Source organism: Myotis nattereri (genome assembly GCF_964212035.1).
Source record: "Myotis nattereri genome assembly, chromosome: 4".
NCBI lineage: Eukaryota > Metazoa > Chordata > Mammalia > Chiroptera > Vespertilionidae > Myotis > Myotis nattereri.
Window position 1 is genome coordinate 47,005,853 of NC_138079.1, and position 24,178 is coordinate 47,030,030.

General features: G+C 36.2%; 1 pseudogene across 1 annotated transcript; it reads left to right on the forward strand.

Moving 5' to 3' along the window:
• Nucleotides 1-14,712: 14,712 nt before the first annotated feature.
• On the forward strand, nt 14,713-17,460 carry LOC308518507 (craniofacial development protein 1-like; annotated as a pseudogene). The gene is made up of 2 exons: nt 14,713-15,090; nt 17,220-17,460. The product of its transcript is annotated as a craniofacial development protein 1-like (transcript).
• The last annotated feature ends 6,718 nt before the right edge of the window (nt 17,461-24,178 follow it).

Genomic DNA, 24,178 nt, shown 5'->3' on the forward strand with positions numbered 1-24,178 from the left:
TTTAGGTTCACAGCAAAATTAAGTGAAAAGCATAGAGAGTTCCTATGTATCCCTTTCCAGGCCAGGGAGGAGCCTAAACCTAGGTACATGCCCTTGACCAGAACTGAACCCAGGACCCTTCGGTCTGCAGGCCAGTGCTCTATCCACTGAGCCAAACTGGCTAGGGCTCCGCAGTATTTTTTAAAACCCCTGAGGCATTGAACAATAGACATTTAGTTCAGGGTCTACCAGGTGGGAAATAGGGCTGGGTACAGACTCCAAGAATCTGAAATACACTTGCCATTACAAGAACTATACCCAAATAGCAAATTATCTGTATACAATTCCCCATCTGCTATTGTTTTCTTTTTGTCTGAAAAAAAAATTCCATTAAACATTTTAAGGCAATTTTGTTGGCAATAGATTATCTGAACTCTTTTAATATTTGAAAATGGCTTTATTTTACTTTTGAAAAACATTTTCACTAAGAATAGGATCATGGTTTGATTTTTTTTTTCTTTAGCCCTTATACATTTTATTTTCATTGTTTCTGGCATGCACGGTTTCTGATGAAAAACCAAAGGGATGATCCTCCTGGGGACTTTACCAATGCTCTATACATTTTGAAGCCTTTTTCCTCTAGTAAGAAAGCAAACTATTCCCAGCCTGTGAACACTCTGGGAGTTTTTCTGCCTATCTTTTCCAAGGCCATCATATGTTTTTGTGACTCTTGGAGAACTATACTATAGTATTTGATTCTAATTATACAAGTGGATGACATTTGACTCCCTCCTTTCTTTGAAACTCATTTCAAACTCTTTATTTTTCTTTATGTTTTATTCTCTGTATATATTTCTCCCTCCACTCTCCCTTCTTCCTGACCAAGTGTTTCCCTGACAAGCCTCGTTATCTCTCACTTGGCATATAACTCATCACTCCTGTTTAGGCAAAGGAAGAATGACAAAGCTATCTTTGTAATGGGCACCCTTTGTTATGCCTGTTCAGTCACAATTAATAGTATTTTTCTGTAGATAGGCTGTATGTACAGGAGAAAAGCTCTAAGGCAGTGCTTCATAACCATCGTGTCTCAAGGTATTGGCACATTTAGGATCAATGAAAGAGGGAATTGTACCATCTAGTCACCTGCTAAGAACTGTGCATACCCTTAACCCATGTTACCTTCCGATGCACTTGTTAAGCCTCATATGAAAATTGTTAAATAGAAGAGAGCAAATTGGAAAATCATGTAATTTAAAAATATTACAAAGTTTAGGAAATACATTGTCGTTGTATACATTACCCGCATCATGTATGTGATATGCCATAAAAGAAAAAGGGAAAAACTCACTTTACGGGGGAGAAATTAAAAATACTACTCAAAATGGCAAGAGTAATATACCATCTGAGTCTTTCTCATTAAGTTTGGTACAACAGGAAATCAGTTGTTTGGGGGAAGAATTGGTCTTTACTCATGAAGCAAAATTGACTATAGGAAGACTAAGGCTGGACATTCCCTGCTCTTCAGAGCAAAAATTGTTGAATATTGCAAAACTGAAAAAAAAATAACTCGCAACATTGTAGAAATTTATATAGATATTTCTTGTTTATATTCCCTCTTAGCACATATGGTTAACTTTCTTATTGGAAATTTTTAACAGTAATTAGAACATTCACTCAGTAATAACATTTTAATTTCTTACTTTTCTTTGTAAGAAGGGAAAATATAATGCATAAAATGTCATTGCCCTGAACAGAACCAGAATCTATGATTGAATTTATTTAAGAATGTTTCCTGTAAAATATAAACTCAATTTTATAGGAATACATATTTCAACATCCAGTAGGCTGTACAAAACTTTAGACTTTACTTTTTTCTATTAGAATGCTCAAATTCTGTCTACATATATATTTAGAATTTTTAAGCACAAAAATTAATTTTTAATGTTCTTTCTTTACATCAATCATTAAAGGCATATGATTTTTGATTCTTATAAGAAAAATACAGTAAAAATTATATAGCATTACTATCTTTCAATACTTTCTGGGTCTCCCTTCACCTTTCATGACTTATTTGATTGATTTTGATTTCCTGAGTAGCTAACTTCAGTAGACGCAGTCAGGATTATATGTACCATCACTTCACTATAAATTAAACCTGGATCCTGCTAAATGCTCATTATTTTTTGTCTAATATTGTCCAAGTTACTCAGCTTGCAGAGAAGGTCAGAAAGCATTAAACCAAATCTGGATTTTGCACAAACAGGGTGAAATGCGGAATGACATAACACCTAACAAAGTCAGCTGTGATTCAAGATAACTGATGTGCAAGGGCCAAGTTATCAGCTTGCTGAAATTGAACTAGGCTAAATCAATTTGCTTTCTCTGAGGCAACCAAACCAGCAAGGAGACTATAATTCAGCATCCCAAACATGGACATAAATGGACTCTACATAGAACTCTCACTTCAGACCAAATAACTATTGGCAACAGTGAAGCATCCATATCTCACTCTAGTAAGTAAATAAATGTTTGGAATCTCTGAATCATGTTGGGAGGGGGAGGGCATCGTATTTCCTATAATATTGAACTTTCTACCTATTTTTTTTCTTTTTAATAGTCATATTTTTCCTTTTCAATTTCTGTAAGTATAATCAGGTAGTTTAAACTGAGTTTTTATAGTGTAAATATTTGAAATATTTGAGTGGCAAAGTAATGAGTGGAATTGAGGGAAATTTAGCCCATATGTAGAATGAGAAGTATTTGCCTTAATATTCTATTAATGACTCTCATTTGTATTAACTCAATAATTTATATTAGAGCATTATTTACTAGAAATTACAAATTGTAAATACACCAATAGAAGTTTATAACTACAGGCTAACAATAAGAGTATTATATTTGTGTTATTACACAGAACTCCTCAGCATTGTGGTAGTCACAGTACTGGAAATTTATTTATGATTGTTAGTTAGCTAGTTATGAAAATTTGAATGTTAAATGAGCAGGCCAAATAAAAGCATTGCCTATATAAGCTTATTAAAAACAGCATTATGTAGATTCATATTAAAACAAAACAATGAGAGAAAATATAGTAATTTGCCTTCAACCCAAAATAAAATAGTTGTAAATTATTGGCAGTTTATAAAATATGAATTTATATAAATTCAAGCTGAGTAAGAAATTTTGTTACTACTAATACAGACTTTATTTTAGAAGGAAGTTTATATAAACTTTACTTGAATATACACCTTATTATTTATATAAAGAGTATAATCCCTCCTTGCAGGAAGACAATGCAGGTACCTCTCCCTGACAAGGCAAAATGAGTTATCCTCATGATATGTCCTACTTCTTCTCTTGAATTCCATGCCAGTAACTAGGGTATGGTCACAGCAAAACCCAGCATGGCACATGTTAATTGTTATAAGGAAAGAAAAGAACTAGGCAACAAAGGAGCTGAAAGATTAACCTGCAGGAGTCAAGACAGTACCCTTGATATCAGATTTTGAAGGTACTTGGTCAAGAGGACCAGAACAAAGAATTAAGAGTTTAATTTGGAACACTCTTTAGGAATACAAATTTTCATACCCTGGCAAGGATCCTAGGGGATGATGAAAACTCAATGCTAGGTTGGCTCTGGCAAAATTGAAATGCCTAAAATTTCATGTGCAAGTAGGAATTAACATAATCAAGGAAGTAGGTATGGTGAGGTAAAACTCCCAGCATAAGATCTGTTTCATAAGAAGACCCAGAGTACTCATCACTACCACACTATTAGAGATGTGCTAAAGAGAGGGTTTACTAGCATCATTAGGAAATGTAGCAGTGACTTTCCACTGAAGATGAGGGCTGCTGGTAATAGACGATAATTTACTGCTTTACCTGCTAATACCAATGGAGAAGAAGTGATCTAAACCAATGCATGTCTGGTGGCAGTCCTTAAGTTACAACAGCCAGGGAGTCATTATTATCATAATGACAAGAAAGGTTGGTGTGCAAGACAAGGAGGTTTAACCTACAGGGAGTTGGGAGATAATTAATAAAACCTGGAATTCTTAGGGGCAAAGGAAAAAAAGAAAAGGGAGAAAACAAAAATTGGGGGGAAAAGCTCTTGCTTGATGAGCATAAAGCTGAAGGTGTTGTCTCAATAAAAATTCACAATTCCTTGAACATTTCCCAGAGCTGAAACACTGTTCTGTCCTATTGACTGAAGATAATCACTGAGTTCCCACAACAAACTGTACAATATCACATCAATGATTCCCCTTTTCTTTCTGATAGCTGACTGTATGCTGGTGAAAAGGCATTACTCAGACATGCTGAGGTGGAGGCTATGACAGCATGAAAGACCACTTATCAAGAATGACCTAGCTAACATCACCTACGAGTGTCTAACTGTAACACATCTACAACAGATACCAATACTGAGACCGTGTATAACATCATTACTTGTAAAGAGCAACTGGGCACTTGGCAGAAAATTGACTGACTACATTAGGCTCTTTATGTCCTGAAAGTACCAATTATTTTTTTTCTCAAAAGAATGAACACTTATTGTTGGTGTAGGTTTGTTTTTCTAACTCATAAACTTCAACCAGCACCACAATGGAGGTACCTGATTCACCCTTATGGAATACCACTCAACATAGTCTCTAAACAAGGATCAACTTGATCTTGAAATAAATGAGGAAGTAGGCCCATAAGCAAAGGAGCCACTCGTCATGGAATATACTACACTGAACAGAAACAGCTAGCTTGATAGAACCTTTGGATGGCCTCCTTAGATACAACTAAAGCATCAAGCACTGTTCTGTTAAATCAATATTCTGTTAAAATGGCGGATATACTTCTGGTTTCAGTATATAAACTAATTCAAGAGACATCAATATGATTCTGTGTTCCAAGTAGATACAAATTTATGGGTGTAGGATTCAAAGATTCAATGCAAGAATGACTCCGTTTGGGATGTTTGTGTTCTCCATTCATGCAACTTCAGGTCCTGCAGTATTAGATATTCTAGATTTCTAAAAAAGGCATGCTCTTGGATTAAAAAACTGTGGTACATCTACACCAGGAGTCCTCAAACTATGGCCTGCGGGCCACATGCAAATACAAATATTGTATTTGTTCCCATTTTGTTTTTTTACTTCAAAATAAGATATGTGCAGTGTGCATAGAAATTTGTTCATAGTTTTTTTTTAAACTATAGTCCAGCCCTCCAACGGTCTGAGGGACAGTGAACTGGCCCCCTGTTTAAAAAGTTCGAGGACCCCTGATATACACAATGGAATACTATGCTGCTGTAAAAAGGAAGGAACTCTTACCATTTACAACAGCATGGATGGAGCTGGAGAGCATTATGCTAAGGGAAATAAGTCAGTCAGAGAAAGATAAATATCACATGATCTCACTCATTTGTGGATTATAATGAACAACATACACTGATGAACAAAAACAGCTCCAGAGACAGAGAAGCATTGATCAGATGCTCAAACCTCAGAGGGAAGGTAGCAAAGGGTGGGAATAGGGGGAGAGATCAACCAAAGCACTTGTATGCATGCATATAAACATAACCAATGGACGCAGACACTAGGGGGTGAGGGCATGAACAGGAGTGGGGTGGTGGGGGGCAATGGGAGGATAAGGATACATATGTAATACCTTAATCAATAAAGACAAAAAAGGACATACTCTTGACAATGCAATCTCCAATGATTCCATTGACTTTAAGATATGGTTGATGCTTGAGCTCTTTGAAATCCACGAACACATTGATAAGGAACAATTCATTCTAAACTTGTAGTCAGAGAAGTCTTCAAGATATTATATTAATTTAAGCTAGGGTTTGCATATTATTTATTACTGGTAAGGTCACATATGAATGACTACTGGCTGAAATCTGGTAAAAGGAGAGAAGAGGGTTAACTCTTCTCGCTCCTCAGAAGTTAAGGTTGCTAACTTCTGCAGGAAGTGTGTGTGTGCATTAGATGGGGCAGGGGAAGAAATTTCATGGCTTTCAAGCATGTTGTCTGCTCTTGGCAACCCTGGGTATCTTGTTTATTGAGACTCTAAAGACTTCAATTTTATGTGTGCATATATTAATTTAGGTTTTCCATATAAATATCAATGTAAGGGGAACAATTTTAGAAAAATGCTGAGAAATATGCACAAGTCATTATTTTCCTCTAAATCTTATATTTAAAAACAAATATTTTTGTTTCTATTATAAGGTGCTAATAAGAAAGCACAGCAAAAATAAAGACATGAGCTATTTTCCCATATTTTTTCAGTTCTGTGGACTCAACCTTCATTATTTTTATATTCACATAGAAATTAAAGCTCTTTTAGCACTCAGTAGTACATAGAGCAGTGATGGCGAACCTATGACACATGTGTCAGAAGTGACATGCGAACTCATTTTTTTTGGTTGATTTTTCTTTGTTAAATGGCATTTAAATATATAAAATAAATATCAAAAATATAAGTCTTTGTTTTACTATGGTTGCAAATATCAAAAAATTTCTATATGTGACAGGGCACCAGAGTTAAGTTAGGGTTTTTCAAAATGCTGACATGCCAAGCTCAAAAGGTTCGCCATCACTGACCTAGAGTGATATTGGTCCTTGCAACCAGAGTTTCATAAAGTGTTCAGCCTTTCATGACTTTATCTATTGTTATTTAGAGGAGTCAGCTTTAGTGACAAAATTAGTGTATTAACTACTAGCCAAGTTTCAATTAACTCAAGAAAAATAACAGTAAGTGAGATAAGGCTTGAATTTCTTTAAAATGTTCTGCTCAGCCCATCATGGTAGTAGCAAAAAAAAAAAAAGCAGTAAAAGTTTATTTACTTTAACGTTAATTATCTGAAAACAAGTCAAACCTGAGGTGGAAGACAAGAACTAATGCAGACAGTGCAGAATAATTTTACTAATTGTTTTGGCTTCCAATAATGTAGTACAGTTGTTTCAATTCCCACCTAAACAGAATGACCTATGGGCTTTGTTATCTTGAGAGAAACATAATTATCTGCTGCATTTGCAGCTTTGTGGATTATGAAGATGGATTGGAACTTGTGTGGAGTTAGGAAACAGTACTTAATGATTTAACACTTTTTCAAGATTTAGAAAAATAACTCAATGCCAATTCTATAACCTTAGAACTCGAAAAGAAAAATTTTCACACCAAGGTTAATCCGAAAGAACCAATTAAATTTAACCAGAACATTAAAGGCCTCTTGTAAATTATTCTATCTTTAGACTAATAGTGAATAGAAAAGGAAAACAACATTCATATTTCTACATCCCAAAGTTTATTTTATGCATATTAATTGCATATTATTATAAGCAAATGATGTGTTCATTCTTGTGGTTCACATGTAAGTTTCTAATCCAGCTTCTGAAATTAAATCCAACAGGATTCAATTTAATCATATTACACAGCTTTTAAATATCACTTTTATTATCTATTAAAGGTGTTTTTTCCCATCTTTATGCCTTTATTTGACATTTTCTTCCTATATTCCTTGTTCAGAGTATTAGATAATGATGAATAAAAGTGGTAATAATAGACATCTTTATTTTTTTTCTTGATTTTAAAAGAAATGCTACTAATGTTTCTCTATTAACGATATGCTGAACTGGATGTAAATTCCTTATAAAATCTATTACCAGGTTAGGAATTTTCCTTCATCTATTCCTAGATTAACATTTCCCCCAAAATCACAAATGTCTTTTTACTTTTATAAAAAAATTATCAGCAAACAATATTATAAAATCTTGCATCTTACTGTGGCAAATATTGGTTAAACATTTTCTAATGACAGACTCTCCTTATGTTTTAAAATAAATGTATTTTGACTGAAAAAAGAGATAGATGAAGACATAAACAGATGGAAGAACATACCGTGTTCATGGATTGGTAGAATCAACATCATCAAAATGTCCATATTACCCAAAGCAATCTATAGATTCAATGCACTCCCTATTAAAATACCAACGGCATATTTCACAGACCTAGAACAAACTTCCCAAAAATTCATTTGGAATAAAAATGGACCCAGAATAGCTGCAGCAATCCTGAGAAAGAAGAACAAAGTAGGTGGGATCTCAATACCAGGTATCAAGCTATATTACAAAGCCACTGTTCTCAAAACTGCCTGGTACTGGCAAAAGAACAGACATATAGATAAATGGAATAGAAAAGAGAACCCAGAAATCGACCCAAACCACTATGCTCAATTAATATTCAACAAAGGAGGCATGAACATACAATTGAATCAAGACAGTCCCTTCAATAAATGGTGTTGAGAAAACTGGACAGATAAATACAAAAAAAAAGAAACTTGACCATCAACTTACACCATACACAAAAATAAACTCAAAATGGATAAAGGACTTAAACATAAGATGGGAAACCATAAAAATACTAGAGGAATCCACAGGCAGCAAAATCTCAGACATATGCCGAAGCAATTTCTTCACTGGTACTGCTCCTAGGGCAATGGAAACTAAAGAGAAAATAAACAAATGGGACTACATTAAAATAAAAAGCTTTTGCATAGCAAAAGAAACCATCAACAAAACAAGAAAGCCCACTGCATGGGAGAACATATTTGCCAATGTTATCATCAATAAGGGTTTAATCTCCAACACTGACAGGAAACTCATACAGCTTAAAATAGGAAGTTAAACAACCCAATTAAAAAATGGGCAACAGACCTAAATAGATATTTTTCGAAAGAAGACAGAAGGAAGGCCAAGACACATATGAAAACATGCTCAAAGTCACTCATCATCCGAGAGATGCAAATCAAAATGACAACGCATTACCATCTCACACCTGTCAGAATGGTATCATCAACAAATCAACAAACGACAAGTGTTGGCAAAGATGCGGAGAAAAAGGAATCTTCATGCACTGCTGGTGGGAATGCAGACTGGTGCAGCCACTGTGGAGAACAGTATGGAGTTTCCTCAAAAGACTAAAAATGGAACTCCCATTTGACCCAATGATCCTACTTCTAGAAATATATCCCAAGAAATCAGAAATACCAATCAGAAAGGATATATGAACCCTTATGTTCATAGCAGCACAATTCACCTTAGCATAAGTGCCCATCAGCAGATGAGTGTATTAGAAAACTGTGGTACATCTACACAATGGAATACTACACTGCGGTAAAAAAGAAGTAATTCTTATCATTTGCAACAGCATGGATGGAACTGGAGAGCATTATGCTAAGTGAAATAAGCAAGTCAGAGAAAGATAAATATCACATGATCTCACTCATTTATGGAATATAGAGAACAACATAAACTGATGAACAAAAACATATCTAGAGACAGAGGAGCATTGATCAGACCATCAAACCTCAGAGGGAAGGTAGGGGAGGGTGGGGGTAAGGAGGAGAGATCAACCAAAGGACTTGTATGCATGCATATAAGCCTAACCAATGGACACAGACAACAGGGGGGTGAGGGCATTGGTGAGGGAATGGGGGGGAGAATGGGAGGGAGAATGAGGGGATAAGGACACATATGTAATACCTTAATCAATAAAGAAATTAAAAAAATAAATGTACTTTGACGCCAATATAATATCTCTTATATAGAGCAGGTGTGGCTTTTTGAAATTTCTATCTGCTTTGTTTGGTATGAATATGTTTATCTACACTTATGAGTAAGTTTGTTTCATTCAAACTGTCATTGTACAGTTCTCACAAAGCCATTGTCTCAATACCTTTAATAGTTAAATAATTCTGCTTTTTCTTTCTTTTTGAGATAGTTTTTGGAAGTTGTGTTTCCTAGTAATTTTCGACATCTATATATTTTTTCTTTCTTTTTTTATTTTTTGTTTTATTGCTTAAAGTATTACAAAGAGTATTATATATGTCTCCTTTTTTTTCTCCCCTTGACCCTCCCCTAGCATCCCATGCCCCCCAGTGTCTTGTTTCCATTGGTTATGCTCGTATGCATGCATACAAGTCCTTTGGTTGATCTCTTAACACCCCCTCTCACTCCCCAATCCTCCCCAGCCTTCCCACTGTAGTTTGACAGTCTGTTCGATGTTGCTCTGCCTCTGTATCTATTTTTGCTCATCACTTTATAATGGTCTTAATTATCCATAAATGAGTGAGATCATGTGGTATTTTTCTTTCATTGACTGGCTTATTTCACTTAGCATAATGCTCTCCAGTTCCATCCATGTTGTCAAAAAGGGTAAGGATTCCTTCTTTTTTACAGCAGCATAGTATTCCATTGTGTAGATGTACCACAGTTTTCTAATCCATTCATTTGCTGATGGGCACTTAGGCTGTTTCCAGATCTTAGCTATGGTGAATTGTGCTGCTATGAACATAGGGGTGCATATATCCTTTCTGATTGGTGTTCCACATGCAGCCATTTGTGTCACTCTCTAATTCGTGTTGTAGCATATGTTTTTATTCCCATAAGGTTAATCTATATCTCTATTTCATCTCACTAAAATTAGTTTCTTTCATTACACTTTTCAAGTTTAGAGTTGTTGAGTCTCTTTCTTATGTTTCTGGTTTCTATGAAATTATCTTTTTAAAAATTTTGTAATTTTTCTTCTGTTGCTTTTTTGTTTTTAACTTCTGAGCTAGCTATGGCATATTAATTTTAAACTTTAAAATTTTCTTATGTAAATATTAATACTTTAATATTATTGAGTCTATACAAATTAAGATGGTTAATTTTTCAATAAAATTAATAATTCAAGTATTACATATTTCAAATTCACTGCATTACACATGAATTAGTAGTTTTAAAATTGTTCCACTTTCTTGGTTTTTCAAATTTGCATTGCAATTTCTTCATTTACTCTTGACATATTTAAAAATGTATTTCCAACTTTTAATTTGTTTCCTGAATTGATAGTCTATATGCTTCTTCTCATGCTCAGAATGTATCATCTACCTAGGACTATTTATGCCTCTTTGAAAATTCTTAGCCTAGTAATGAGACTCCTATTCATTTCGTCCAATTTGCACATGGTCTAAGGTTTGGTTGCCTTATTAACAGCAACATTGTTGCCACCATTCATCACTAGACTCCTCTAGTGCCTGCATTTTTCATACTGATTTCTCTTTTCTTTTCCATTCACTTGTTTTTTTATGGGGGATCAGTGGATGTGTTTTGCATATTTTTTCTTACTCTTTGAGGGTCCAGAATGCATTAAATTTTTATTTTACCCAGTATGTAGTAATTTTGAAATGATACCATTCATAGCACATAGTTTGCCTCCCTATAATTTTATTTCATACACAGATATTTTCATGATTAAAATTACACAATTTGAGCCCTAGCCAGGTAGATCAGTTGGTTAGAACATTGTATTGACAAACACCAAGATTATGGACTCTATCTCCTGTCAGGGCTCAAATAAAAATAAGTCAATGAATCCATCAGTAAGTAGAACAACAAACTGATCTCTCTCTCTCTCTCTCTCTCTCTCTCTCTCTCTCTCTCTTCCTTAAATCAATAAATTTTAAAAAATCAGACATCTGTCAGAGGGAGGAGGGTTGGGAGACTGGATGAAAGAAGGTGAAAGGATTAGCCAAAAAACATATATACATAAGACATAGACACAGGCAACAGTGTGGTGACAGCCAGAGGGAAAGGGAGTTGGGGGCTAGGTAGAGGCAGGCAAAGGGGGGAAATTGGGACTGAAAGAGATTTTACTGGGGGCAGTGGGTGCATGATACAGTGTGCAGATGATATTTTGATGAGATGTACACTTGAAACCTATATAATTTTGTGAACCAATGTTACTTCAATAAATTTCAATAAAAAATGAAAAATTTAAAATGTATATATCAAAAATTCATCAATAGATTATACATAATTTGAAAAAAATGATACTAGATAAAGAGATAAGTATTGGAATATATGGAATATTGAAGATAAAAGTAATAAACACACTGGTCGTTTAAATAAAAAATACCCAAAAGAGAACCATTTATTTGATTATTTGATCATGAATACACTATATATGTTCATATTCTGTAATTTAATTTGCTTCTAGATGAAGGCCAAGGCAAAAAATAACATTTATTATATGCAAATTATTAAAATTTGTGATTACTTCACTATCTCATTGAAGTCTCTTCCCCACTTCATTAGTCCTCAGTCTGAGTCACCATCGATGTCTTATTTCTTCATTCCTACTTGCAGACTCGCATGCTCTTTGGTATAAAATATATAACCCTATTGTCTGTCTCACACAACATTTCACAATTTCTCTGGTAAATTTTAAGTTGACCATTGTTCAGTTATCATTTTATTCATATGAAATTCATTACAAAGGTTTATGAAAATTAGTAAACTCATGTCCACAATTTTAATTCCATAGATTACCTCAACCACACTGATTTTTTCATTTCTAACTTATTGACAAATTAGACAAAATTATATTAACTTCCTTGACTATGGTCTCCTTTTCTCCAAATTTCTGTTCTCTTCTGCCCCCATTCCCCTATTTCTTATCTGTTCCCCATTATCAAGTGTCCCTACTTAATAAGAGTGGCCTTCCTACCTATAAACACATTTGGCTTTTTTCCTAACTTAACATGAGTCTTTCTTATTTACTTGTCCTTCTTTATCTTCACTTTAAATTTCTCCATCTTCATTGATTCCTTTTCCTGGGTCTACAAATGTATTTCTCAATCCTAGGGATCCTTGTGATAAATTCATCTTTCATCCTTAATATAGTGAGATAAAGAAAAAAAGAATTATGAGCAGGAGGTGTAACTTTCAAAGCATTCTCATTAAAAGAAGAGAGGAGAAAAACATATTCAGAGGTAGAAATACTATCTGTTAACAAACTAAATAGAGGTCATCTTACCAATTTCTTATCAAGAGACATAAATAAAAAGAAAATCTAACCAATAAAGAAATTAAAGATTAAAAAAAAGAAAACCTAGTTTTAAAAATTCTTAATTATGGTGCTAAGAAAAATGTTCATATATATATATATATATATATATATATATATATATATATGAACTGTTTTAATTACCTATTTATCACTCAGCATTTCAGAATGAATTTTTCTACCATTCACCTTCTTTTAAAGTATTTTTACTAGAGTTGTATCAGAGTATACTATTAAGTATAAAATATCAGAATGTAATTTCTTTTGGCACTCTATTTATGTTTATTATTGACTTCGAAGGACATTCAGGATGTAGAAGAGTTATTTTCCCAGGGGTACACATGAAAAATAATCCTGTCAGCAATTCTCATAGACAAGTGATGCACAGGCAGTTTTAGCAAAGACATAGTATCCTTTTAACCAGAAATGATTTGTGTTTTCTTGAGGCAATGTCTATTTGCAGCAATGTTAACATTGACATCAGTAGCTAGAAAATGACGGCAAAAGACAAATGGTCTTCAGTGTAAAAATCAGCAAGAGAGAACCCTGGCCACTAGGAAAATGTCAGAATGACCATGACTGACTACAGATCACAAAAGGGGAATGAAGAGTCCAAAGTTTTGCCACCAAAATATGGTTTTTAGGATACTGATCTTAAGCAGGTTATTAAGAAACAAAAGACTCAGAAAGAACTTTCAACCTGAAGGAATTCATACAGAAAAACCTGCTTAAAATATGGGAGCATAATCTTGGTGTCATCATGTAAACTAAATGAGGCATACCAAGAAAAATCTAGCAAAGCCTGCTGTTGAACTTTCCTCTGTGCATCATTGTTTCTGGGTGGCCCAAAGAGAATTTGTTTACACGTGTTGGTTCTTTCTCATCTACCTATGAATTGCCTATCTTTCCTTTGAAATCCCAGACCCCTGCCCACAAATTTCTCTTTAGTGTAGAATGGCATATACACTCAACTGCTTAACACACCTTTATGTCTCAGATTCATATGGCATCCCCACATTTAAATCCATAATACATTTTGGACATTTTCTCCTGTTAATATGTCTCATGTTCATTTGATTATTAGCCCAGCCAGAAGTTTATTTGTGTGTGTGTGGTGTGTGTGTGTGTGTGTTTTTTGTATGTTTTCTTTTGACCCCCACAACCACAAACTGAAACCTTTCCTTACATAAAGGCCATAACCTTACAGCAAATCCAGTAGCATTCTAAGAGTAGCATCAACATTATTATCCAGGTGAGGCAAGGAGAGTACTTCGTTGATATTCCCTAAGGCAAAGAAAATAGTCCCTTAGACCCTCTCTCCACCACAGTGGAGGACAAGGACTATGTGCCTTTGTGTGGAGAGTATAGTGAAGATGATGTAAATGGATTAGTGAAGAAAGATGAAGGGGATGGTGAAAAGCAGACACAGAAAAACAAAGGAGGGGGGAAAGAAATGATCAGAGCATTCCTCCAAGAAGAGAAAACACTTACCACTCCTTAGAACAGCGGTTCTCAACCTGTGGGTCGCGACCCCTTTGGGGGTCGAAGGACCCTTTCACAGGGGTTGCCTAAGGCCATCGGAAAACACGTATATAATTACATATTGTTTCTGTGATTAATCACTATGTTTTAATTATGTTCAGTTTGTAACAATGAAAATACATCCTGCATATCAGATATTTTTACATTACAATTCAAAACAGTAGCAAAATTACAGTTATGAAGTAGCAATGAAAATAATTTTATGGTTGGGGGTCACCACAACATGAGGAACTGTATTAAAGGGTCGTGGCATTAGGAAGGTTGAGAACCACTGCCTTAGAAGAAGAGGAAGAGGAAGGTATGGCTGCAGGTCAGGAAGAAGGCACCGGGTCAGAAGATGCAAGGGAAAGGAGGATGAATTGTGGGTCAGCTTCCTCAACAATGTGGGAACAAAATTAAAATTTCCCTCGTATCCACAAGTTATAAAAAGAGAGGAGATTGAAGAGATGAGTTCAAGTAAATTGTTGGTCAAAGCAGAAGAGCTAGAGAACCCTAAACACACATACACAAACCAACAGAAAAAGTAATAATCACAAAGGTGTTTGATTTTGCCGGTGAAGTCAGAGTGACTAAGGAAGTGGTTGCTACATTTAAAGAGGCCAAATCCTTCTTCAAGCAAAATGAGAAAGAAAAACTACAGGCTAAGGTCCCTTTAGCCCTGCCATCACTCCCTGCTAGGTCAGAATGAAGATCAAGTGCCCATCTTCCACCTTTGAAATTCCTCGGTATGTTCCATGCTTCTATGTCTCTGGAACTGGAATCCAGTGAAAAAAGTAAACTGATGAATAAAATAGATCCAGAGATATGCATACTCTTAATAGGGGCTGCGCTGGTTTGCATGGATCACCTGTTACAGACTGGAAATAGGAAGAGTAAGCACCAGGCTAACTGAACTGATGCATCCAACTTTACAAGACATTTGGATGTGGGGCCACTCATTCTGTAGGAGCTGTTCTATCACTGTGCATGGTCTCTCAGAGTGGCCATTTTTCATTCAATTTTATCTGGAGCCCTCAGACATCAGGGCAAGATCTGTTGCTGTGTACACAAAGACACAATCCAAGATCTTCAGAGAAGTTGTCTTGAAGTTTCTTACCTTTGATGACCTGGTCTTAATTCTGCTTTGGGAAGTCAGGGAAGTACTGACCACGTCTGATGTTCTTGGGCAGTTCAACACAAAATACCTATTCATACCTGATAAAATAAACTGTCAGATATTTACTTTCTTGGAAGCCTCTGAGTAAATCATATTAAATCTAGCAGGCTTCATAAGGAAGGGAGCTCTAATGATTTCAGAACTAGCACTTTGTGAGGCCAACGACATGACACTACCAATAATGAGAGTGGTCGCTCCTCTGGCCTGATGGAAAGGACACAGATCTCCCAGGATCCCTGGCTCTCAACACCCCTTACCCTACTTCGCCTGTAAGCCTCCCCTTTTCTAGCTGGGGGGTATGCATTTTTATAATTCTAACTACCTCTTTGAGAAAGCTTACTTAAGTATATGCCTCTGTCTAAATGTTCCCTTATTATGAGGGTATAAGAACTGGTCTATGTTTCAAAATAGATAAAAGACTTAAATATCTTAGAAGAATCCATAGGCAGCAAAATATCAGACGTATGTCATAGCAATATCTTTACCGATACAGCTCCTAGGACAATGGAAACTAAAGAGAAAATAAACAATGGGACCACATCAAAATAAAAAGCTTCTGCACAGCAAAAGAAACCATCAACAAAACAACAAGAAAGCCCGCTGCATGGGAGAACATATTTGCCAATGTTATCTCCTCTAAGGGTTTAATCTCCAAAATTTATAGGGAACTCATACAACTTAACAAAAGGAAGATAAACAATCCAATCAAAAAATGGGCAAAGGACCTAAATAGGCACTTTTCAAAAGAAGACATACAGAAGGCCAAGAGACATGTGAAAACATGCTCAAACTCACTAATGATTTGAGAGATGCAAATCAAAACAACAAAGGTACCATCTCACACCTGTCAGAATGGCCAACATCAACAAATCAACAATAGACAAGTGTTGGTGAGACTGTGGAGAAAAAGGAACCCTAGTGCAGCCACTGTGGAGAAGGGTATGGTGTTTCCTCAAAAAAATTAAAAATGGAACTCCCAGTAATCTCACTCCTAGGAATATATCCCTAGAAATCAGAAACATCAATCAGAAAGAAAATATGCACCCTTATGTTCATAGCAGCACAATTTACAACAGCTAAGTTTGGAAGTAGCTTAAGTGCCCATCAGCAGTTGAGTGGATTAGAAAACTGTGGTACATCTGCATAATGGAATACTAAGTTGCTCTAAAAAAGAAGGAATTCTTACCATTTGCAACAGCATGGATGGAACTGGAGAGCATTATGCTAAGTGAAATAAGCCAGTCAGAGAAAGATAAATATCACATGATCTCACCCATTTGTGGAATATAATGAACAACATAAACTGATGAAAAAAATAGATCCAGAGACATAGAAGCATCAAACAGGTCATCAAACCTCAGAGAGAAGGCAGGGGAGGGGGCGAGAGGCAGGAGGGTTTGTAAGAGATCAACCACAGAACTTGTGTACATGCATATGAGCATAACCAATGGACACAGACAGTATGTTTGAGGGCATGTGCCAGGGGGTGGGAGCTAGTAGGGAGAGGTCACTGGTGAAAAAAGAGACATATATAAAACTTTCAACAATAAAAAATTAAAAACAAACAAACATGGCAACATATATTATAATTTGAAAAAATGTTTACCTTTGAACTGATAAATAAAAGAATTTATAATCTGTTAAATAAAAGATCAAGTGGCATGAGCAGCCTTTTGGGAAAAATGGTAGCCAAAAAGAAGAAGATGAACACCCCAGAGAAGTATAAATTGGTCTGGGAGAGTTTCAAGGAGGAGGAGGGTATTGGTGAAGAACTAGCCATCCACAACTGAGGGAAGGAAGGGTACATTGAACAGAAAGCTTTTCTAGAATGAGCATATCACAGGCAGTTTGAAATTGAGCAAGATCACAAGCTGAGCAAAATGAAACCATGAGGTTATGGGGGGAAATCAATAGCAGCTAAATCCTGTTTACAACATGAGCTTCTAGTACGCCTGTGAAATGCCTGCAATGTTTCTCCTCAACTCTTTCCCAGCAAGGCCTTTTTGCTACATTGAATTTCTGTCTTTGTATCTTCATCTCCCATGGTTTCATTCACTTTACTTTTAAAAGTTTGTCCTTAAAAAATTAAAGTAAAAACACAAAAGTTGGTCCCCAAAAGTAAGAATTTAGGTGTGTGTATGGTGTCTCTGTGTGTGTGTGTGTGTGTGTGTGTGTGTGTGTTATCTTGTGTCCCATTCCCCCACTGAAGCCTCATGATGCAAATGATACTTCATTAGGAAAAGAAAGGCTTACAGTGTATTTGTTCATATTCTCTCAGTAGTAAAGCTGGAAGGGGGGCACAATGCCCATGGTTAGTATGGCAAGTTCATATACGATACGGACTGACTGAGGGAAGCACAGCAGGTCCTCGGGGTACATCGGGGATCCGTTCCTATGGAGTGACATAGCCCGATTTTCGCCGTAAGTCGGGACCCAGCTACATAAGCACCTACGTCACTCACACGGAGCACATGCACAGCAGTAATGAAGTGAAACAGCAAAAAACATTTAAAAGAAAGATAACAATTCCTGACCTTTACTTGTGGGAAATAAATAATAAAAAACATATCTTTATGTACATACATGAAAATGATGGAACTTTTTTTTTTTTTTAATAAATAAAATAGTGACCCGGTGCATGAAATTCATACACATTAAAAGGAAATTAATTAGAGGAAATATTTTAATATTGCTATTTGCCCTTTCTCTATAATAGAAGTGTCAGAGATGAAAGAAAATTAGTAAAATGTATATGAAAATCTTCCTCCTGTCAGTCTGGAGCACACCATGCCATAGTAACTAGAGTCAAGTTCCCGCCCACCCACGTGTGCCCTGAAATTGCCCAAGACCCTACTCCCATTAGGCTAGATCCAGACTTGGCTAGCCCCACCCCCTCAAGCCCCACAAGGTGAGGGGCACGGCGTCAGCAACTACTTGAGTGGTAACCAGAAATGTTGGTTAGCACTCAAGTAGTTGCCGAGGTGGGAGATGCAGCCTGAGGTCCCCTGTCAAGCCCTGCTGGGCAGGGGGCATGGCCTGAGGTCCCCCAGCCTGGTGCCGGGGCGGGGGTCATGGCCTGAGGTACCCCAGTCTGGCACGGGGGCAGGGGACGTGGCCTGAGGTCCCCTGTCAAGCCTCAGGTCCCTGCTGATTGCTCCTTAAGGCTTGTTATGCGAACTCGGCCTCCGCTGTGGGCACAGCCATCCGTGTTATGGAATCCCTGCTTCCGCTATGGGTGCAGCCACCTTGACCGCTACAACATGACAGTCAATTTGCATATCCCCTCTTTATTAGATAACATGGGAGATGGCAATGTAACCACAAAATGATGTATGTCGAGTCCGATGTAACCTGAGGCCTGCCTGTAGTTAAGAAAGTTGACAAAGACAATATTCGAACAGCCATCAATCTGGTTAGCAGAGCTAAAGATGTTGGTTAGTACTCAAGCAGTTGCAGTCATCTACCATTTCCTATAAAATGGGTAAGTATTCTCTAATAAACTGTTCTCTATTTCTGGTGTTTAGAACATACTTTTTGCACCGAAGTAAATAAGTAAATGAGTGAGTGAATGAATGAATAACAAATGAATGACTGAACAAATGAAAGAAAGAAATTATTAAAACTTTCAGCATTCATAGAATGATAGTAAACAAAATAAGTAAAATATCGAAGAATATGGGAAATATGCACTTAAGTATTAAAGAATTAAAGATAAATTATCATTTCCACTTCTGGTAAATATATTTTTGGTTATCTTACAATGTCATTTGAACTCTCAAATCTTCATTTCCTTCATATGCTTATCATATCTGAGGCATTATCCTCTGTACACATTAGCTATGAGAATCACACTAATGTTCGAAACAGCCAAAAAGGTCTCAAAAGGTTATAATTTTTTCTGAATCACTTCTTATTAACATTTCATATAATGCAACTAAAATGCAAAGTGGGTAATGATTATAGTAAGATTCAATAATATAGCAACATTTCTGACACCATTTAGATTTTAAAGTAAATGTCCCAGTGAATCAATGTTAATTTATAAATACTTTTTTGCATTTCATATACTTATATAAGGTCACAGTCAGCCCAATAAATAGCTTATTTTTACTGCTGATAAATAGGTTTAGAATTATATTCTAGAAACAATAAAAAATCTCTATTTTAGTTTAATATCAGGTATATTTGATCTAGATTGTATATCCTAAGCTCTTAAAAATCTTTTAGCAGTATAGGAAAAAATATTGCAAAAAATAAATAGGGATTTAAGGAAGATTTTAGATATATATTTGGTTTGATTCAGTAAGATTCTTTTACATTACGAGAAGAGTGAAAAAGTCTGGCTTAAATTCAAGACAGTAATTATTCAACAAACATTTATTGAACTTATAGTGTGAGCAAAACTCTTAAAATTCATACAAAAGGGAGATAAACAAACAATGGAATTTCATAGAGATTAACTAGCTGCTGAAATAAATTGAAAAATAATTTTCAGAAAGGTTGAAATTTGAGCTGTTTCTGAAAGAATGAATAAGAATTTGTCAGATAAGAGAAGAGAACATTTTTTATAGAGGGTGCAGTGCTATGCAAAATTTCAGATGTATGAAGTTCAGTGCAATCTCAGGGGAAGAGGAACTGTTCTCTGAGAGGACAACTTTACAGTCAAAGTGAACAAAGCAAATGAGTTCAGAAAATTCTATGTCTTTAAATATACAAATTGTGATTACTTTATCTATAATGCCATGATTTGGACACACTGACTTTTTTTTTTTTAATATATTTTATTGATTTTTTTACAGAGAGGGAGGGAGAGAGATAGAGAGTTAGAAACATCGATGAGAGAGAAACATCGATCACCTGCCTCCTGCACATCTCCTACTGGGGATGTGCCTGCAACCCAGGTACATGCCCTTGACTGGAATCGAACCTGGGACCTTTCAGACCGCAGGCTGATGCTCTATCCACTGAGCTAAACCGGTTTCGGCCACACTGACTTTTAGATGTTTGAGGCTATCTAGAAAAAATGAGCCTCTAACAATAGCTCACATTTGGTATTTTCAGTATGGAGAGTACCTGCTGTAAGTCAAAATATTTATTAACGATGGATATGTTGGAGTCAGAGAACTAGGTGATGAAGGATAGTTATAGGTAAAGTAGAAGACGTCCTTTATCTTTTGGGGTAACTCATAAATTACTGAGAGGAATTCCAATTTTAGTATGACATGTAAAGATGTTGGACATTGCTATTCCCATCCTGACAATAAGAAAAAAAAAGCTGAAGAAATTGAAAAGCAATTATTTTTTTTTCCCCTAGTGTTAACATAAGAACACCCAAACCTGTAGAGAATTTTTGTAAGAGTTATTTGAACCAAACTGATGACATGCTGGAAAGCAAAATCTAAAATGCTCTGGTGAGGGACAGTTTTGCAGTTCTTTTTATACATTTGGAATTAAGAAGGAAGTCTAAGTAAAATTACATGAAGGTAGGAGAAAGCAAGCCATATTGGATTATAGATAGTTAACAAGATCAAGATTATGTGCTCCCTTGGGGGTATTTATGTCTCTGAGGGGTCTAGAAAAGAGGATCACTCCTGAAATTTCAAAGTTGTGTTATCCTAGATGCACAGTAACAATGGGCAGGGCTTGCTTAAGGAAAAGATAAATGGTTTACTAAAGAAGTTATAGTCCTGTGGCATGACTACCCACCATGACCTCTGCAGTTAGGAATTTATGATTGAATCACCCTGGGAAGGTATTTTCAGTCACTGAACTTGACAGATTTATTATAGAGCCGCCTTTTTTTCTTTCACATCACTAAGAAACCAAGTTCAAAGGGAAAACTACTATCTTGAAATCTAGAGAGAATCTTAGAAAGGTGCCAATTTAAACTTGGAGAAGAATCAGCTGGATTCATAAACTAGTAGAAATATTTCAATGGTAATTTTGATGAATTGCTTAAGATTAAGTGTGGACTAACACAAAAGTGAGAAATCCTGAAGTCTTAGGGTTCCCCCACACTTCCATTGGGTTTACCTCCCGTTACCTCACCAGGTTCTCACCTTAGTGATGAACTAAGATTGATTCACTAGTGGTTCTGCCAGGGAGTGGTGGCAGTAACTATTGTGAAAAAGACTCAGAGCTTTCTTCATAACCAAGGGCTACCATGCAGCGGGAAAGAGTTTATCAGACCCTTATCTTGCCTGGGAAAGGGCATTTCCCTGAATCCAATCCCTTTTAGCATAGCTGTCTCACTAAAACTGGCAGGAGCCTAGCCAGCGTGGCTCAGTGGTTGAGCATTGACCTATGAACCAGTAGGTCAAGATTTGATCCCTGGTAAGGGCATATGCTAGAGTTGCAAATCGGTCCCTGGTAGGGGACATGCCAAAGGTAGCCAATTGATGATTCACTCTCATCACTGATGTTTCTATCTCTCTTTCCCTCACCCTTCTTCTCTGAAATCAATAAAAATATATATTTTAAAATGGCAGGGAAGAAGGGGACGCACTTGAGAATGTCACAAAGTAGGGACACAGGCTTAGATTTTATAATGCATTTCCTCCCCCAGACTTTACCGCTACATAGAGCCCCAAATAATAATCATTGATTGCAGAGGAAAGGTCTGCATAAAAGACTCTTGAAAAAGAGTTCTCAGTGAAGCTCAAGGTTAAAACCAAACATATTTTGAGAATTTCAAGTTTTTATTACTTAAAGCTATAGCAAATATTAAATTTAGTCCAACTCCTAGCATGATTATTTTGAATACCTGCATAGGTAGAATGAACTCCTACCCTAATTTGGTTCTGATGTTGAGACTGATGGTACTACTCAAACATCAAGAAGATAAGAAAAGTTTTATTACATAATTAAGGCTTTCTGAGAAAAATAGGGCAATCCTCCCAAGTAGATCTGAAATGATTAAAGAAAATTAGAAAAGGAGACTGGTAATTTCTTAATAATATCTTTAATTACTAAGGATCATAATCAGTGATATCAATAAAAAGGATCATAAAAAGTCAATGAAAAATTATATGTATACACATTTAAAAACTTATTATTGGAACCCATACACTCTAAATCTAAGGAGAGACAGTTGTTTGATGGGAGACAAGAGATATAAGTGTGAACTCACTAGTGCAAGTGGCAATTGGACACTAGTAAAAAGAGTTTGCTAGGATTGTTATAGAAGCCAGGTTTGGCTGCCATTTGAAAGCCAATAATCAAGAGACAAGGGCTAATGGAAGGAAAGTAGGTTTATTCAAGAGACAGTAGCTCGAGAAGATGGACTCTCATTGCAAAGACCATCTTAACAATTGGAAAAGGACAGGGGTTTTTCAAGGAAGGAGGAGGAAGAAAAAACAGAACAAAGAAATTAAAAGGTGGAGGTTGAGAGTTCTTCACTGAGGTAATACATGCAAGCCAGCACAGTCTGTTCAGATAAGTGGTCGAAAGTCTGCAAATCTCCCGGAGCAGCGAAGTCAGAGTATGCTACATTTGAAGTTAGTTCCTAGAATTTTTATGCAAACAGGCTATTTATTTGCAGTCACAATTAGTTGACAGGTCATTATATACAGAAACAATGTTAAACGAATGGTGGGATGGGTTACATCATGACTAGCAAATTGTTAGTGAGCATCACATGTGCATGGAGAAAGCAGTTGAGACCCCTGAGCTCTGAAAATATATAGGGATTCTGTATCTTCCTGAGGATTCTTCTCAAAAAATGCCCCTGACTGCTCACAGCAATGACTGGGGTGTCTCTAGAAAGTCTCACTAATGATACTGAACTGGGGAAGGGACATATTCATCATCGTAGGAAAGGCAGAATAATCCACCAGAACCATAACTCCTTTCGGAACAAAAACACTAACTCATGTGAGGAAAGGAAACAAACACTGATACCATTAGGGCACCAATGAAAATCTATTGCTTCTAGGAAAAGGTACCAGGCAAACAAACAAAAATGCCTGATGGAGAAAAAAGGAACAATCCAAGCTGGAACACTGAAAAGTTCACATATCTTAGATCCAGAGACACTGTGTCTACCAAAGAATAAGGCTTAATCAGAATAGCAGACAATATCTACCAACCCTATTCCTACCAATGAATGACTACCAGTCAGTAACTAAGAAATCTAACAAGTAATATGAAGAAAATTAACTACAAGACAGATCTCTGTGGCACCGGGCAAAAGGAGGAATAAAGGTGAGAGGACACCAAACATTGAAAAAACCACTCTGGCAAAGCAGCCACTCTTTAGTTGTTGTTGTTTTTTGTTAATCCTCACCTGAGGAAATTTTTCCATTGATTTTTTAGGGAGAGTGGAAGAGAGACCGAAAGACAGTGAGAAACATCAATGTGAGAGAAACACACTGATTGGTTTCCTTCTGCATAAGCCCGGACCACAGAACCAGGGCCCGGCCAGGGAGGAGCCTGCAACCAATGTACGTGCTCTTGACCATAATTGAACCCAGGATCTTTTGAGCCAAAGGCCAATGCTCTATCCACTGAGCCAAACTGGCTAGGACAAATCAGCCATTCTTAATGCAAGATATTGCTAAAGGAATGTGATGTGCAAAGGAAACAATGGCAAACAAAGAGTCCCTGAATATT